The 18,507-nt window shown below is 36.9% G+C and overlaps 1 protein-coding gene across 2 annotated transcripts in view; it reads left to right on the top strand.

Moving 5' to 3' along the window:
* The first annotated feature begins 8,875 nt into the window (after positions 1–8,875).
* rap1b (RAP1B, member of RAS oncogene family) overlaps positions 8,876–18,507 on the top strand; it is a 68,728-nt gene continuing 59,096 nt past the window's right edge. Inside the window, exon 1 of one of the 2 annotated variants that reach the window (XM_051690974.1) lies at positions 8,876–8,953. The gene's annotated coding sequence lies outside the window, so the exon portion shown is untranslated. Of the gene's footprint in view, positions 9,029–18,507 lie in introns of both variants that reach the window. The other variant, XM_051690976.1, reaches the window with a different exon arrangement.

The raw sequence follows: 18,507 nt of genomic DNA, 5'->3' as shown, positions 1-18,507 counted from the left end.
TTATTCCCTACAGTGTTGAGGGATGTTGTCTTGTAGTTGGTAAAGGCTTTCAGGCCTCTCCACACTGATGCAGGGTCATTAGCTGAAAACTGTTTTTTCAGCTTTTCAGACTAGCTTCTTTTAGCCACTCTAATCTACTTTGTCAGTCTGTATTTGGTCTGATTGTACAAGATTTTATCCCCACTTCTGTAATCATCCTCTTCGGCCTGACGAAGCTGCCTGAGATTTGCTGTAACAGGTTATCCGCGGTCCTTGAAATGTCTTAAAAAGTCTTACATTTACTTTTTAAAATTTAAATATCTTAAATAAATTACAAGAAGTCTTAAATTTCATTTGCTGAGGTCTTAAATTTTGGGGCGTGAATAGAGGACACGCAAAAACAGCAGTATCTGCGCTAGTCATAATCATATCTCTCTCTCTCTCTCTCTCTCTCTCTCTCTCTCTCTCGCATTTAGCAGCTGACGCTTGAGTTTAGTGTAAGTGTGCACAGGGAAGTGCATTTTTACTGAATTTACGATGTTACTCGTGTATAAACCTTCAGAAACCCATTAGTCAGAAATGCAAATGGCGTTATTATGCATCTCTGTAAGCGAGCGATACGCTAACACGGTCGCTCCTGCTTATAATCAACAAAGCTGTCAACATTGCAATTTGCAAGCGCTCAAGGTTGGAGTGTCTTTTGATGCCTTTCAAATCATAGCGTTTCCTTATTTCACATTACCTTTGACAAGAATTGTAAAGCTAACAGAACTACTCAGCTGCAGAGTTACACCTGTTATATCTCTCATCCCCATCTCTCTAGATCTGACATATACAGCTATTTTCTCTGTCATCTGAATCAGTCAAGTAAAAAATGTTTTGTAATAATATACAAAACAATAATAATATAGTTATATAAATATTATAACATTAATAATATACATAATATGAAAATATATTATATTTAATATTTAATCTGTTTTCAATATACATCATAACTAATTATGCAGCACAGTTCTCTTTCATAATTTAATCTGTTTACATTTTCAATACATATTGTCAACTTTAAACAGCCATTTTTAAGGTAACTGATGAGTTTTGACTTTTACTTGAGATATTTCACACAAAAATGAAAACAGTCATCACTTACCTTCATGCTGTTGCAAACCTGTATGACTTTCATATTTCAGTGGATAGCAAACGGAGATATTAGGGAGTTTCAATCACCATTCACTTTCATTGAATGATAAAAAGATGCAGTGACAGTGAATGAGACTAAACATTTTGCTTAACATCTCCTTTTTTGTTCCACAGCAGAGAAAAATTCATACAGAGTCAAGGGTGAGCAGTGATGACAGATTTTTAAATAAACTGCCCTTTAACTACCTGTTAAAATATTTATTAAAGGTATCTGCCAAGAAAAAAAAAATATATATAAATGTTCTTCAGCACGTTAGACCTTATTCACAGCAGCGCCATATTCCATTTTTGACAAGAATGACAACGATGCTGTGAGGGATAGACATTCAGTCTCTTCAATTGGCTGTACTGCAGTTTAAAGTGTTTTTGGATCGTTCCACAGACAAAACATTGGTTAAATATCTTTTGAAGGACACTCAGTAGACAAACAATATAGGCTACATACTTTAGGCTACATGCATTCTTAATTAATTAATTTAGAGTTTTAATGTTGTATTAACTTATTTAAAAAAAAAGAATACACAAATGCACAATAAAATATAAAAAAACATGTCCAGAGTCATCCAAGTAGCATCAGTGGTTTTATATTTACCAGCTAATGAATTAATGTTTTTTTTATTATTATTATTATTGCGAAAGTGGTCTTAAATTGTTCTTTTATTTGGCCTTAAAAAGTCTTAAAACGTCTTAAATTTCATTCCTTCGAACGTGCAGAAACCCTGTGTAAACCATGGTTTGTCATTGTTGTATGTTAAATAAGTCCTAGTAGGAATGCACATGTCCTCACAGAAACTGATATAAGATGTCACAGTATCTGTGAACTCGTCCAGGTCTGTGGCTGCAGCTTCAAAACACTCCAGTCAGTGCAGTCAAAGCAGGCTTGTAGTTCCAGCTCTGCTTCATTGGTCCATAATTTTACAGTCTTTACTAGAGGTTTAGCTGATTTTAATTTCTGCCTGTAGATTGTAGACGTGTGAGATTTGACTTGTTAAAATCTCCAAGAATAACAATAAGTGAGCCCGGGTGTTGTTGCTCCATGTCTGTGATGTGATCAGCTAGCTGTTGCAGCGCTGCATTCACACATGCTTGTGGAGAAATATAGACACTCAAAAGAATACATGAGGAAAACTCCCACGGCAAGTACAAAGGCTTACAGTTTATGAAGAGCGCCTCTAAATTAGGACAGCACATCTTCTTCAGCATTGTTACATCTGTACGGCAACATTCGTTGACATAAAACACTTTCCACCGCCTCTCGTTTTCCCCATTAACTCTGTGGTGCGATCCGCTCTGAACAACTGGAAGCCTGGTAGATGTAATGTGCTGTTCGCAATGGCTTCACTCAGCCAGGTTTCCGTGAAGCACAATGCAGCAGAATTCTCAAAGTCCTTATTTTTGCAGATGAGGAGAAGTAATTAGTCCATTTTGTTAGGAAGAGAACGGGGATTCGCTAGATGGATGCTTGGCAGCGCAGTTCGAAAGCTGCGCTGTCGGAGCTTGACACGTTTGTGTCTTTTAGTGCGCTTGTAAAGCACCGCAGCTCCTCCAACTAAAATGTTCAACAGAATGTCAATAATCAAAAACCGGTAAAAGATTGTCTGGCATGTGCTGCCGAATATTTAGCAGCTCATCTCTGGTAAAACTGATTGGAAATAAATAACTAAACACAGGACAAACAAACAAAAACAGCAAAAGAACTGGAGAGCTCTATACCGAGGCAGCCATCTGCGGCGCCATCTTAGATTAAGTGAGATTGATAGAGATTGCTGGGAATTTATTATCAGGTGAAGTCCTGATGTATCATGTTGGGCTTTTCCTGTTCAGATTATTCACAGAGACCTCTTTTATTACATAAAATGGCATGTCTTTGCAATGCTAAAGTTACAAATTGGCAGCTCTCAAAAGTACTTTGATGCAGGATTTTTTTTATTTTATTATTAGTTCCAGAGATCTACTTTCAGAATAGTGTTTATTGCAAGACTGTACTTGCAGCAGAGTCATAGGCCATGATGTTCCCTCTCCAGAGGATGTATGCTCTGTAACTCTCTCCCATTACATGATTTTCAGCTGTCACCTTTGAGTAAATAAAAAGCACAACTATGCCCTGCAGTCCTTATGTTTTTCTACCAGCATCTTTCCTGTTGTTGCATATGGCCTGTTGGCATGTTGTTGTGTTTAGATACTGTTCTAAGTTTACATTTGCACAGATTTGCTATATTTACTCTAAGGCAAATGTCAGTGGACACTTCATGAATACAGAGTTATTTTTATATTGTTCTGCAAACTGGGCTGTGAATAACGTGTTAATAACCATATAATTGACTTGTTGCTTGGTGACCAGCTGTTCAATTTTTAAACAACATGCTTTTGACTGTCACTGTTCTCCTCATCATGCGAGTGCATGGAATATAATGAGCAACGATGCGACTTTTCAGTGCGAGAGTGAATCTGCACTGTGTTTACAAATGAATGTAAACTGTATATGATGCTGAATATAATGTACATCAGTACTAAGGGTCCTGATATTTTGATAGTCCTGATAGCAAAATGTAACGCTGATTTTACCAGTAACTATACACTACCATTAGAAAAATATTTTTGAAAGGAGTTGTTTAGAAACATGTAATCAGTGCAGTGATGTAGCCAAGGGAGGGCCAAATTAGACCCAGGCCCACCCAGAATATTAGAGATTATTTTTTTACTTTAAATATATATTTATAAAATAGTTTTTAAAAAAATGCATAAATCCTGCTTTCTGAAAGTGTGAAAGAACTGTTTGAATGCGCCACCTTTCAAATTTTCTGGAAAAGTTGGAGAACAAAGATTTGGCCCATCCATTTTTATTGATGCCCACCCAAAAGTAATTTCCTGGCTACACCCTTAAATCAGTGACAAAAATATTTGTTTACTTAGGCCTACAATATTAATTTAAAAGGCTGTTCTTAAAATGTAAATAATCTGTGACAGTGTACAAGCATAAGTTTGTATTTTTTATGTATTTTTCAGCTGGGCAGAATTATGAATATTCCTATTCTTGTGTTACCATTGCCCTCTGCTGTGCTGATTTTAATTTACCCTCCATCCTGATGGATCATTTTACATTTTAATGAACAGTATTTTTTGTTTTACAAGTAAAGGAATGTTTTGCATATGTCCTGAATGTAATAATAATACAAATAAAGATAAACGTAACTTTTCATGATTCAAACTTTGTTTGAAGTTTTGTGAAAGTATAGAATTGTGAATTTAGAATTAATGTCTCCTCTACAGAGGAACTTCTATGAAGCTAGACATTGTGTAAATTAGTAAAAATTGAATGTCTGAGTGAGCATTGTATTAATTTATCTGAGATATAATGAAAGCCATGAGCTGTACTGAAGTCATGCTTAATAGTTATGCCTGTGGGCTATACGGAGCAACAACACTCCCTCTTGACTAAGACATGAACAGTACACACACACACACACACACACACACACACACACACACACACACACACACACACTAATGATATTCACCCTCTGAAGGCTCATTGTTCATGCTTTCACTCTGTTTTATTGTCCTTTATTTTAGCTGTGTAGTTTGGATGACAACAACAAAGAAGTTTTGCAATTACAGTCTGTAATTGTCATGGAGAAACTTTGACCGTCCACCCTGAAGGGAGACATAGCTAAGAATAGTAAGGGCTTGAGTTTCCACCCACCCTCACAGACAGCAGTTCCTTTAGTTAAGACAATATTAGATCTGGAAGACTCAGTCTCTCCATACAAGGGCTGTTCATCTTTATATTGTTAATTTATTCTCACTTTTAAAGGGATAGTTCTCCTAAAAATTAAAATTCTGTCATCATTTTCTCACCCTTATATCGTTCCAAACCCCTTATGAGTTTCTTTCTTTTGTGGAACACAAAAGGAGATGTTAGGCATAATGTTGCAGGGGATCCATAAAAATAAAGTCAAATACTGTCATGAATAAACAGTAATTTTTACTATCAGAAAAATAACTGTTATATTACAAATAAAACATGTTGTTTTCATTCTCAAATAATTGGCATTGTACACTCAAACAAACTATTTCAATTTCATAACAAAATTCCATTCAATTGAACTGAGTAATTTTTACTGAAATAAAAATCTAAATATATTAAGTGTAATTATTTTAATTTAGTTAAACATTACACAATTCAGTTTGATGGAATTTTGTTATAAAACTGAAATGCGTAAATTTTAAAAATAGGCGGAATTGTTTTATTTTTATTGACTAAATCCAAAATATATTCAGTTTAATTATGTCCTTAACTGCGTTAAAAAAAGTACAAAACTTTACAAGTTAACCCTCCCCAAAATCTTCTTTCTATCAAATTTCCTGTGGGCCCCCAAGCACCCCCTTGCGGCACCCAGCAGGCCTTCAGATCCCAGTTTGAAAACCTCTGGTCTAACCAACATGCAATTTTACACCAGTAAAATGGTCTTGGGTATACAACTTCTTCATTAAAGCACTGGAAATATTTGGCACTCGCAAAATTTACAGACTTTAAATTCTAAATGCAAATACACTCTGAAATTCCTCTTTTAGATATGGCTTACTGTACTTTCAGTAAAATTTTGAGAGGTCATCTCAATGTATTTTATGTGTATTTGCATGAAGGTCCATAGTCTTTGGATGAGTACAGGTCTGATCTCAGGCCAGTCGTTTTAGCAAAACTGAACTCACAGCAGGGTAATAGATACTTTGGCTTTACATTTACAGACTTGTACAATTCTGAATGCAAATGCATAGCTCAAATTCCATTTTTCCTTATTTAGTTCAGTGGTTACTGGAACTTGTATATCTTATATACGGTTTACAGTGACGGTCCTCCCTATAGGCAAAGCAAGTTACTTAGGGTCTAAGATCCACCAGGGGGCCCCCACACTGTCAAAGACATTATAAGTAGTGTTACAAACATACTGAAGGGGGTCCCAACACAAATTTTTGCTTAGAGCCCCAAATAGACTAGGACCGGCACTGGCGGTTTATGTCAGCTTAAGTAAGGATACATGAAACTTTGAATCTACAACAAAGACGGCTTTAGGCAGAAGTCACAGTTTGTTTCCTTTTAACCCAGTCATTCCCCAGTCAAGTCAAATGCTGATTCAGTGGTGACATACTAACTTTGTCTGATGTCTCAGTTGCACCATTTAGGTCGAACAGCAAAGCAGCAGATTGGTCACAGATCTGCATCTAAGATCTCCAACAAATACGTCTCACCCCTCATGTAGCTGCTGGCAGAGGGGAGGGTATGGTAGTCAACAGTAGGGAGTGGGCCTGCATTTCTGATGCCAAAGAGCATACTTGGCATTCCTGGATTCTCACAGTCGCTTTCAATGAGCCATTTGACTGGCGCTGAGGCTGTTTTCCCCCAGAGTGGCAAAGTCAGCCTCTGACAGATGAGTGTTGCTGCTCTGGGAAAATAGGTGACCATTCATGCCATACTAGAACTAGAATGATGCTATTGAAATTTAGTATACACCATGGAACACATTAAAAAGTGGCATGTCTTAATTGTGCATTGTTTGGTTAAGAACTGCTCACTTCATATGGTTGTTTTTGCTTTACTGGGAAATCATCACAGTCAAGCAAGTGCCAGATGTGACAACATCCCAATTTCACATTAACATGAAGGAAAACTAACAAAAATTACCATGGTAGTACCATGGTATTATTTAAGTACCCTACAGCACCATGTAAAAGCAATTTACAGGTAATAAGGCAATCTTTTAATAAAATGGTATAGATCACATAAGAATTTTTTTTAAAATGGGGTGTGTCCACCTGGCCTTCTCTCTTATAGCAATAATAATACTGTAAGTATGAAAACGTACCATGACACTATTATTGAATGTTTTAGAGACATGGTACCATTTTAAAATCATGTTTTTGGATGTGTTCCAGTGTCAGAAACTTTTACTTTAAGGGGCAATATTTGCCTCCTTTATTTGATTTTCAGGGGGAATTTTTTACCTTTTTGAGGGCATATACAGTATTTATTTCTAACCATGTTAAACATAAACGGTTTCATCCGTTTATGTCTAACACTTCCTTTTAAAGGAAGTCAAATAAAAATTACAATTCTCTCATCATTTAATCACCCTCATGCTGTCTGAGATGTATGTGACTTTTTTTCTGCAGAACACAAACGAAGATTTTTAGAAGAATATTTCAGCTCTGTAGGTCCATTCAATTCAACTGAATGGTGACCAAAACTTTGAAGCTCCAAAAGCACATAAAGGCAGCATAAAAGTAATCCATAAGACTCCAGTGGTCTAATCCAGTATCTAATCGTTTTTTGTGTGTGGGAACAGTCCCCTGTAGGTCCTTACTTGCATTGTAAGGACCTACAGAGCAGAGATATTTTTCTAAAAATCTTAATTTGTGTTCTGCGGAAGAAACAATTCATACACATTTGGGATGGCATGAGGGTGAGTAAATGATGAGAGAATTTTTATATTTGGGTAAACTATCCCTTTAATTGACTTGTTAATACAAATTCTTAAGTGAATTGATTACCTCTTAGTCTATGAATTAAATAAACATGAATTCATATTTTCTGACATAAATTGAATAACTATAACAGAACATTAAGTAATACTGTTGGATGTTACAAATTGAAAACAGATGGTGTTGGAGTGATGGCTGCTGGAAATGGGGCCTGTCTAGATTTGATCGAAAATGACTTTTTTCAAATAGTGATGGTGCTGTTTTTTACATTAGTAATGTCCTGACTATACTTTGTGATCAATTGAGTGCCACTTTGGTGAATTAAAGTACCAATTTCCTTCCGAAACAGCAAAATCTGTACATTATTCCAAACTTTTGGCTGCCAGTGTATATACAAGAAAATGGTTAAATACTCAAAAAGCAAAGAAATTAGTTACGTATTTATAATTACCTTTTTTAACCTTCTGCCCCTGTCCCTGCTAAGGTCTGTGGACATCACTATTCACTAGGTAAGCCTATATTGGTCAGTTGCTCCAGCATTATTGATAACAACATTGCCACGATTCATGAACTTCACAGAACAAGAACAGTGTCTCTCTCCATTAATAATAATAATAATAAATGTTAGGCTATTTATATTAATTATCAGAATCAGCTTTATTGCCAAGTATGCTTACACACACAAGAAATTTGTCATGCTGACAGAAGCTTCCACTGCAAAGAGAATGCAACATATATACATACATGCAAAAATATACATTTAAACATGTATACGTAGATATTTTTATAGACATAAAAAAAAAAATAAGATATAACAGATAAAAAAAGAGAAACATACAACAGCACAATAATGTTGTTAGAATATTTTATATACAGATATACATTTATGTGCAGGTGATGTAATATACTGAAGAAGAGATAGGATATGTTAAAGAATGTAAATTAAATATGGATATAAGTAGGAATGGATGGATTGAATATTGCACATGGTTGTATTGACCAAAGGAAAGTATTTTGGGGCAGTTTTAACTGTTCATGAGGGAAAAAAACTCCCTCAGGCCATTTCCAATTATTTCCATTTTGTTAACAACGATGTTCCTGTCTAACGGTTTTTCCTGCTTTTGTGCGCTGAGGCGAATCGGTTCGTTCGATCTCGCTGAAAAGAATCAGTTTAAAGGAACGATTCTTTTGCGATTCAGACTTCACTTCTCCGAACCTCACCCACCCTCCCAGAGACGAGCAGCTCTTTTACAGGCGCATACTGACTGGCTGGCTGGAACGGTAGCGGATTGCTGTAAGTATCGCGCTTGCGGGCGATTCTATGGCGTTTCGCTCACAACAGCGCTCGTTTTGCACGTGAACGTATGAGGTGATTATGATGTCATAGCTCGATTGATGCACACTTGAGCGGTTTAAAGGTTTAGAATGTTACATTGTTGCAGAGGAGACCGGTTAGATATTCACAGCACTGGGTTTGCGGAAGAGCAGCTCAAATGTCTAGAACATGGCGGCGGAGCTGGAGTGAAACAATTCAACTCCTTAGATTTACTAGACTGAGCTTTGTGTATATTATAACAACCGCGTGTCTGCGTTAACTTTGTATAGTAATGCACTGGGTTTGCGTGGTTGTGGTGCGTGAATAATGGCGTTTTTTGTTGTATCATGGCCACAGCACTGTGGAAGTTATAGCGGAAATGGAAAAGTTGTACGAATGAGTTGTTCAAAGAAGCACATATTATCGCGTTCGAACCGTCAAAGCATAATTTTTGATTGAAAGTGATGGGTAGAGAGTACCGTGACAGCGTCGGACATTATAATATATGGTAGAGTTAGCGCTTCTAATGCCGTCTTTCCTTTTAGATTTGACTGATTACCGGCCCCGCCTAGTTCTGTTCGGTTCCTCAATCGAGAAGATGACTTGTTCATTCAAGAAAAATGGGAGAAAATGAGCTCTCCGGGGACAGACTCAAATGTATTTCACATTGGAGTAACTGGAGGAATACTTTTCATTGCACTCGTGCTTTTCAGGGTCGTGGAAAGAATTTGAGCCCATATTGACATTCATGTTGCATTCCACTCTCGAGACCACCAAACATTATAGTGCCTAGACATACAGATAATTCGTACGTGACATTTAGAACATGATCCATTTAGATGAGATATGAAGCTGTTTGAGAGCTGAAGATGTTTGAGGTTGTTAAAGAAGATCCTGTTGCTTCTACATGTATTTTTAATGGCTTGATCTTTAATGACTGCGCTCTTGTTGGATACTGCTGTCAAATTATTACAGCTCTTTTCCCATTCTCTTTTTTGAAAGTACCATTGGTTTTGTGTGTGTGTGTGTTTTATACAGTATGTATGATAAATTGTGTAACCACCAACCCAGTGAATACCATTTCCTGTTTTTGAAGCGGTCTTGAGCAAACACTTGTCATTCCCAATCGAGGAAAAGTAGGCAGTAATATATCTGTCACTGGCAAAGCAGATATGTGGCCCTTTACATTTCCTGTGTCAAAATCGACACGTATTGTCAGGCTTGTCTGTGTAATAACATTGGGTGGCTGTATGAGTTAAAGGGGTAGTTCACACAAAAAACATCATTTACTCACTCTGATGTTGTTTAAAACACTCAGTCACCATTCATTTTTATTGCATCTTTTTTTCTGTACTTTCTGGCATGCAATAAAAGTTAATTGTGACTGAGACTGTCGGTTCCTATCATTCTGCCTAACATCCCCTTTGTTTTCCACATAAGAAAGAAAGTCATGTGTGTCTTAGATCAGGGGGAACGAAATGACTTAATTTTCATTTATGGGTGAACTGTCCTTTTAAAAATGAAATAGATTTGTTTTTGTTTCAGTTTTGTCATTTCTACTAATACAGGCTATAATATATGCAGGATTTTAACCTATTTTAGCCTGTGCTGTTCTTTTTCCCTTTCAGAAAGTAAAAAATAGAATAAAATATGTATAATTTGGACTTGTCCAAAAACTCATTGCCACACAGAGAACACTTAGCACTGATGTTCACTTGCACATAAGAAAACGGTTTATTCCAGGGTTTTTGGAGAAAGCAGCATTTTGAAATGTCATGTAAATGAAAAACAACAGAAAATTTCCTTAGGCCGCTTAGGGGAGTAAGAGAAAGCAGTTTAAGTTTCTCCCAGGAATCGTGGCTTATGTGGTCATGTAAAAGCATTTGCGTCGTTCTTACAGGTTTTTGAAGAGTGCGCTGCATGTGCGACACAAGTCAACACAGCGGATGTAATTTCTGGGAGTACAGTTGGAAAGCACATACATCATAAACTATACCCATTTGTAAAACCAGTGTAAAATATAGACTGTCCCTCACGTTCACTTATATGCTTTCGTACATTGGGGGAATCTCAGAGTTTTACATAAGAGAGAAACCCCGCTGTTGCTGCGCAATTCCGCTGCAGATTGCAATGGAAAGTTAAGGAAACAAAGCAACAACTCTGGAACATCTGGAAATAAAGCGAAGCAACGGAGAATAAAATGGCGAAGTCTTCCTAGGATGCAATGCTTGTTATTTACACAAGCTTCGCAGGGAGAGTACCAAAAGAGTACGCCACTTAAACAGTACCAGGTTTCCCGCGTGCCCTTAAAATGTCTTAAATTCAGTTTTGTCAAATTTAAGGTCATAAAAAGTCTTAATACAACAAAAGTCTTAATTTTCATTTAAAGAGGTCTTAAATTGAGGTACGGAAAGACAGGAATTGTGACATGTCCTAATGTAATTATTTAACTTCAGAAGGATATGATTTAATTCAATAAATTCATGCAATGTGTCCTTAAAAGATGCAGCTTTGTTCCAAGCACTGGTGGTTGCAGAGCAGTCCGCAATAAGTGAGTACCGGACATTTATGACAAGGGATCGCTGATGATTCACTGTTGATGAATAATGACAATGTGTTAGAAGTGTTTATATTGTAATAGGTTGTAGATTATTGTTAGGGCGCATATTTTTTTCCCTTATCTGTTCAAATGAGCAGCTGGAAGCGGTGATGCACAGTGATGCCTCCCAACTCGTTTTTTTGTTGGTATTATTGGTATTTTGGTTGCACTATAAACTGCATCTGGGATTTAATTAAATTTGGACTCTTGAAGCCTCTCTGGCTCGCCCCGTCACAGGAAGGAAAGACTTAAAACATTTTTTAAACACATTTAATATAGGCTATTAATTTTAACAACCATCATCGGATTAATCCGTTATTGCTTTTCTTTCAACATATTATAATATCAGCAATATCCAATATCGGTCAACCTCTAATTAGAATGTAGTGTTAAATAAATAAATAAATTTGTGTGTGTGTCAAAACATGTCTTAAGTATTTTAAACTGGCAGATAACCTGTTTTAAGTGTTAAGGCCTTGTTGAATATGTGCCCAAGCCTGTTTGAGTAAAATAATCTGTGATACATTATTTATTTTTAGATTGTGTGGGTTTGTGTTCTCCTATTCACCTTATTCAGCCCCACCCCTTTTCCACGCTCCACTCTTCCAAATTTTGTCATCTAACTTCCTGTTTGAATTGAAGATACTAAGAAGAGTTGATCAAAATGGATTGCGTGTGGGAGCACAGAAAGTATTTTTCACCAAGAGTTGATGGTGTGTGTTTACACAACCCCGTGAGAAAATGCACATGAGGTGTTTTTTCTGTCACTGTAAATGTTTGTTTTTTTCCGACACCCATGGAGGTAAAGTGGACAGATTGGGCAGATCACATTCAGACAGCTATGATACCCTGCACTTTTTCATAATACAAGCATTTCATTGTTATACGTGTAATTCGCCTTAATTTTTAGGTTTCAGCTTGTTATAATTTGTGTTAAATGTGTAGTTGAAATTTCCAACAGCTCGTATTATTGCACATGCAAGTACAACATTAAAGAAAATTACAATTGTACTTTTTAAAATTAATTTGTCACCATACATTTTTAGAGGCTTAAATGTGATTAAAATGTTTGTAAATGGAATATAAAATAAAACATACACTTTTACATGTGTATGTGTGTGTGTGTATATATAGTTGCACCCCTCCCTGTCCGTATGAGATATTTTTAATGACTTTGTGTTGTCTCTTAGGGTTTAATGTGCACATGGCCACAGCTTGAAGGTAGGACCATGTGTATTTGTGAATTAATTACTCTTGTTTTAAAATCTCCCCCCTCTGCTTCCAGTTGTTATGACACCCCCTGAACACTTTAAAATACTCATAGCTTCTGACAACTCTATATCCTGTAAATCCACTTCATTAGCTAATTGCACTTTGACATCAACACCGTAGATATCTATATAGAACCGCTAGAATGGAAGTTCCAAGACAACATTTTCAAAATGGCTGTGCGCTAGTTTCTCTGGCGCATAAGGAATCTGCCATGGACACAAGGTATTAATTGTATTTGTTCAGGTCTTAAAAAGTCTTAAAATTGATTTTAGAAACACTGCAGCAACCCTGAGTGTATGTATACGGGAACACCTCTTTTTCGCAACAAGCTGCTTTCTGGTGTCCATGTATACTTAGTTGCTGATCTTTGTAAGTGGTGGGTTGGGGCGACCTCACCCTACTGGGGTCTGACCCCGATCCTTTCCCTCCTGGAGTAAGGAGGAAGGAAATCTCTGTGATAGTGTGTCCTCTTGGGCACAGAGGAATGCCGGTCTGAAGCCTCTGTTGAAAATAACAAAATGAAGAGATGTGGACTTCCTTTCAAAGAAGGCCGCCCACTGTTTGAACACCCTTAACAAAGAGTGGGTCCAATGTAAAATGTCTATATTTAGATGCGAGTATGCCAAGATGTGTTTATATCAGGTGTATCACTTTCATTTTTTATTTATTAAGATCCTGGTTCTTTTGTATAATTTCAGTAATGATTGCTGCAGTTTTGAAAGTCTGGTTCCTGCTTTGTGCTGTTTCAGAACTACCCAGTGCTTGTGGGAGTCAAGTCAAATGCAAACAAACACAGGGTCTTGAAGGGAAGCAAATACCACTTTGTCTTCTTAAATGGCTGTTCTAATACAGCTGTCTGGACTGATTTCTCAGGAGGGCTGTTTCAAAAAGACCTGCCTGCTGGCCTGAATCATGCTTAGTATCTACCCAGACACACTGTATTACAGGGCCTTAACTAGTGATAGAAAATATGCTATACGTTTTCCAATGACCAAGTACAGAAATCTGGAGACTAGAGCAGGGTGGTCAATATAATGCCAATACATACGAAATACAGTTTAATGACAGCAAATGATATGTACACAAAATTGCTTAAATGGAACACATATTGTACTCAGAATGCACCAAAAATTATTTATTTTCCAGTTGCAAAGCTGTTGGTTGGTTTTAGAACCGACACAAATAGAAACAAAGACTTCTGTTAATCAACTAAGCAGGCATAATTATTGACCAATGCTGATAATCCCAAAATGGCCTAATATCAGCCAATTAATCAGAGTGTCTGATAGGGCTGGACAAAAATACTGATTTTCAGATGAATCTTGAACTTCATTTGAATGATCCCAATATCGATTCTTAAAATCCTAAGATTAATCTTTTACTTTAGTAAGTTCAAATGATATACTGCTTTACAAAACTAATATTGCGCACAGTCTACAAAAAAATGATTTGACTATAGTTTTAGTTGAAATATGCATTTGTTCTAAGCCACTCACTGAAGATTTAAAATGTAAAGTCTTTTGTGTCCAACTTCATCGGTAAAACCTATATTAGATAACCGATTAAGTGAAAAAGTTCAAGTATCGGTTTAAAATATCAATCAAACTGATTATCATCGGTGTATCACTAAATAGCCTATATCTGTAAAAAAAAAAAAAAAAAAGCAAATGAACTGCATAGATTGGGCCCTGTTGTAAATTATATTATTTAATATTTTCATACTGTACCAACTTAAAAGGTTCCCTGTATAATATGCAGCATTTGCTGTGAGAGAATTTCTTTCATATGTTAGCAAAATGGACACTATAACTGAAATATACCCAAATCAATCAGAATCTAATTAAATCATATCAAATAATCCAATCTAGAGCTTGTGAATCAGAATCAAATCAAATCTGGAAATCTGTGTCAATACCCAGCCCTACTGGCCGATATATCGGTCTGTCACAAGTCGTAATCTCCATAGACATTCAGATTAGTGGTTATTTTTCATTGTTTCAATGTCAGATTAAATTTTTACTTTTGGTCCCCTTCTAATCTTTAATATTTGGTCACATCCTTGCTGTTCTCCTATACAAAATCGTACAGAATAGAAATAATGTGTTAGTGAGCTGTGTGGTTGTTTTCCCCCACAAAGTTGTGACATTTGACTAGGAAACAGAATGCCATCTCATTACCCACAGTGGGTAATGAGATGACAAAACATTAACTGCCAGCTGTCTGTAAGTTTTCGAGACTTTTAGAGGAACCAACTGAGCAGAAAGGAAAAGAGATGCTCTGGAGAGGAAGAACAGGACAGTGTGGGGAAAAGAAAGATGTTGGCACCCCTCAGCGATTTGGACCACTTCCTCTTTAGGCCAAAGGGCCTCATGAAACCTGGTGGCCCTGTCATGCTTTCCTTCCTCCTTTTAGTCATGAGATTATTGTGTGAGGAGAGCTGATGTGTTCTGTGCTATCAGCAGTCAGTTTGGTCCACACACTGTAAATTTAGTGTGTTTTATAATAGTTCAGTGCAGGTAGGTATAAAAGCAGAGCTGGCTCTCAAGATGTTACCAAGGGTTACTGAGCAAATGTGATGTAGCTGAGCTTCAGCACTCACAATTTCTAACTCTTTAATCCGAAAGCAATTCCACAATCTTTTCCCACACATCATTGTCCTCATTTAGGCATGTAAGCCATGACTGATGACTATGGCAGCTATTTGTGACTTGCAAGATTGGAGCTAGAAGTAGATGTTAGCGAAGCTTGTTATAAAATTGAGGTTCAGATATGTTAGAAACATAAATGATGATTAAATGTTTCTAAAATATCGGGAGATAGACAGACAGACAGATAGATAGATAGATAGAATGAAGATGAAGGTGAATTGCTCATTTTTCTGGAGTGCATTATGTGTGTTAATGCATCCCTGGGGTCTGTATGCTGTAGTCATTCAGATGTCAGATGCCCTGCCATGTGCTGACATTTGACACTTGAGGTTAGGTTGAGTTTTCATTGATCTCGTCTCCCGTTGCTACTTTTCCTCCCATAATCTGCCTCCCGACTCTTTGTTTTTCAGTCTCTAAGTTGCTTAGTGTTTCTAGCAATGGAAATCATGCTGTTGCCTCAGTCTTAGTGACAGTGTTGTGATAGGAAATGTTTGACACCCTTTGGCCTTTGAGCAGTGTTCGTAATTGTTCTGGGCATCGGTTGCCCTGTAGTTTAGTGTAACCAGATCTAAAGTGTTTGTTGAGAGGGCAAAATTGCAGTCTCCATGTTAAATGTATAGATCATTCACCCAATAATGAATATTCTGTCATTACTGGTAATTATTCACCCTAATGCTGTTCCAAACTTGTACGACTTTCTTTCCTCCATAGAACACATAAGGAGATGTTAGGCAGAATGTTAGCCTCAGTACTTGGTGAACTGAAATGGAGACAGTGCGACAAGTTGAGAGAGGATGTGAGACACAACAAATGCTCACTTTGAACCTTTTAGATGCTTTCTCAACAACCGATACATCGCATCTAAAGGAAACACCTGATTGTGAAACCATGATTGCCACTCCATGTTTGTTTTTCACTCATTCTCCCTGACAACATGTAACCTAGGTGAGTTGACTGACTTGCAAATAACGTGTTTCAACACAGATTTTGACAGCGGCGGTTAAAACTATGTCATTTACCAAAACAAAAGCCCGCCGTTTCTATCTGATGCATGGACTGTGGTGTCACTGGTCTTTTCAAGTTGTCTTTAATGCTGCTGGAGCTCAGATCACAAGGTTTAGTGTTTTTAAGCACTCTTAAAGCATACTAGCATTTTAAACCCTTACAGTTATCATTCAACTGTTAATTCACACTCTCGATTAGGTGCATTTTCTCATTTATAATGCAGTTTAATAAGCCTTTTGTGTATCAGTTGGTCTAAATTTTTATTTGACTCTAATAGATTCCTTTTGAACCTGTTGTTCACATGGAACAAAACAATTGATGGGAAACAGTGAGCCAAACTGCTCAAAGTTATCCCTGTGTGATAGATGCCATGTCATTGTACCTTTTATTTGCAGTCTAACTCTGATGTAATGGCCATTGTGCTTGGTTCCTAGAGTTGATTATATGGTTTCATCGAGATTTGGGTTGAGGTGGGTTAAAAACACAAGTACTGCATTTGTTTTCAACCCTGCTGTAGTTTGTGCTAATAACAGACAAGAATATTTAATGCAGTCATTACCACTAGAGCTCCACAACATTTTTTTTTTTTAATAATAACGGATTCAAAATCATGTCTTGAAGCATTGGAAGCTACTAAAACTGATCACCCAACAATCGTGAAGATTTTAATCAAACTGTCATCTCTTGAAGCAAAGAGTTTTAATATTATTTTCTGCTGGGTACCTGGACACTCAGGAATCTCCGGTAATGAACAAGCAGACAGAGCTGCCAGAGAAGCACTATCTACTGAACCAGTAAAATGCCCTATACCTTTCACAGATCTGAAACCAACTCTGAATGTATATATAAAAAACAAATGGCAGTCGGAGTGGGATCAATGTTTAAACAACAAATTACGGGAAATAAATCTTGTTGTTGGAACAAGATATGTGTTCCCTTTTAATAATCGCTGGGATCAAGTCATTTATACACGATGCCGGATAGGACATACAAGACTCACACACCAATTTGTACTATCAGGAGAAAATTCACCAAAGTGCTCATCTTGTCAGAACCCACTATCCATTAAACATATTTTACTGGACTGTCATACCTCTACACATCTGAGGAACCTGTATTATTCAGTTGATTCTTTTGAAAAGGTTTTTAATAAGTTAATCCAAATTTAGTTTTAAGGTTTTTAGGAAGAATTAATCTTAAACACCTCATTTAACTTATTTAACTATTTTATATAACTAAACCTGGTTCCCACCTTGAATATAGCCATAGAAGCTAGCATGGCAAAAAAAATGAAAGAAACAAACAAACAAACATTACCACTAGACTATGCTGCTTTGACACAAGTTTACTGCAGACTATGAGTTACCATGGTAAAATCGCTGAGCTTTGATTGTGTGCCCGTAGTTGGCTGCTAGCTGAGGTGCTAATAACTTGGCTGGCTGGTTACTGGCTCCATTCTAACTGCTACAGCCCTTTTGGCTTCCAGAGTTTCCCAAGTCTGGCATATCTCACACCTGTAGCCTTATCTGACACGACCCTACTGGGATTCAATCTTGCAAGGGGGTTTATCACTTCATCACTCATGTACTTGACTGATGTGGGTGCATTTATAAGGTGGTTATTGATGGAGTAATTCTTTGCTTTATATGCGGAGACAACGAGAGCAGGGTGGCTGATGGCTAATAATAGAGATGGACCGATATATCGGTTTTACCGATTAATCTGTGCCAAAAGTTGCTTTTTGGAAACTATTGGTTATTGGCAAAAATCTATGCTGATAGTCAAGTTTTCTAAATTTAAGCAAAGGCATGCAAAGAAAAATGCGTCTATATAGAAACAGTCTCTGTCAGCACATAGATTGTGTCTCCAACTTCATATCTTGTGAATAATAACAATGAGGACTTATTCCTCATTAAACCTCATCTGGTGGTGAAATACTGTATATAAATAATATATACATCATGATGATACATATACACACACAAAACTCTATAAATAGGCTATATAAA

Source organism: Myxocyprinus asiaticus, chromosome 47, assembly GCF_019703515.2.
Source record: "Myxocyprinus asiaticus isolate MX2 ecotype Aquarium Trade chromosome 47, UBuf_Myxa_2, whole genome shotgun sequence".
Classification (NCBI taxonomy): domain Eukaryota; kingdom Metazoa; phylum Chordata; class Actinopteri; order Cypriniformes; family Catostomidae; genus Myxocyprinus; species Myxocyprinus asiaticus.
Note: the sequence above shows the minus strand (reverse complement) of the source record. Positions and strands in the feature narration are given on the sequence as shown.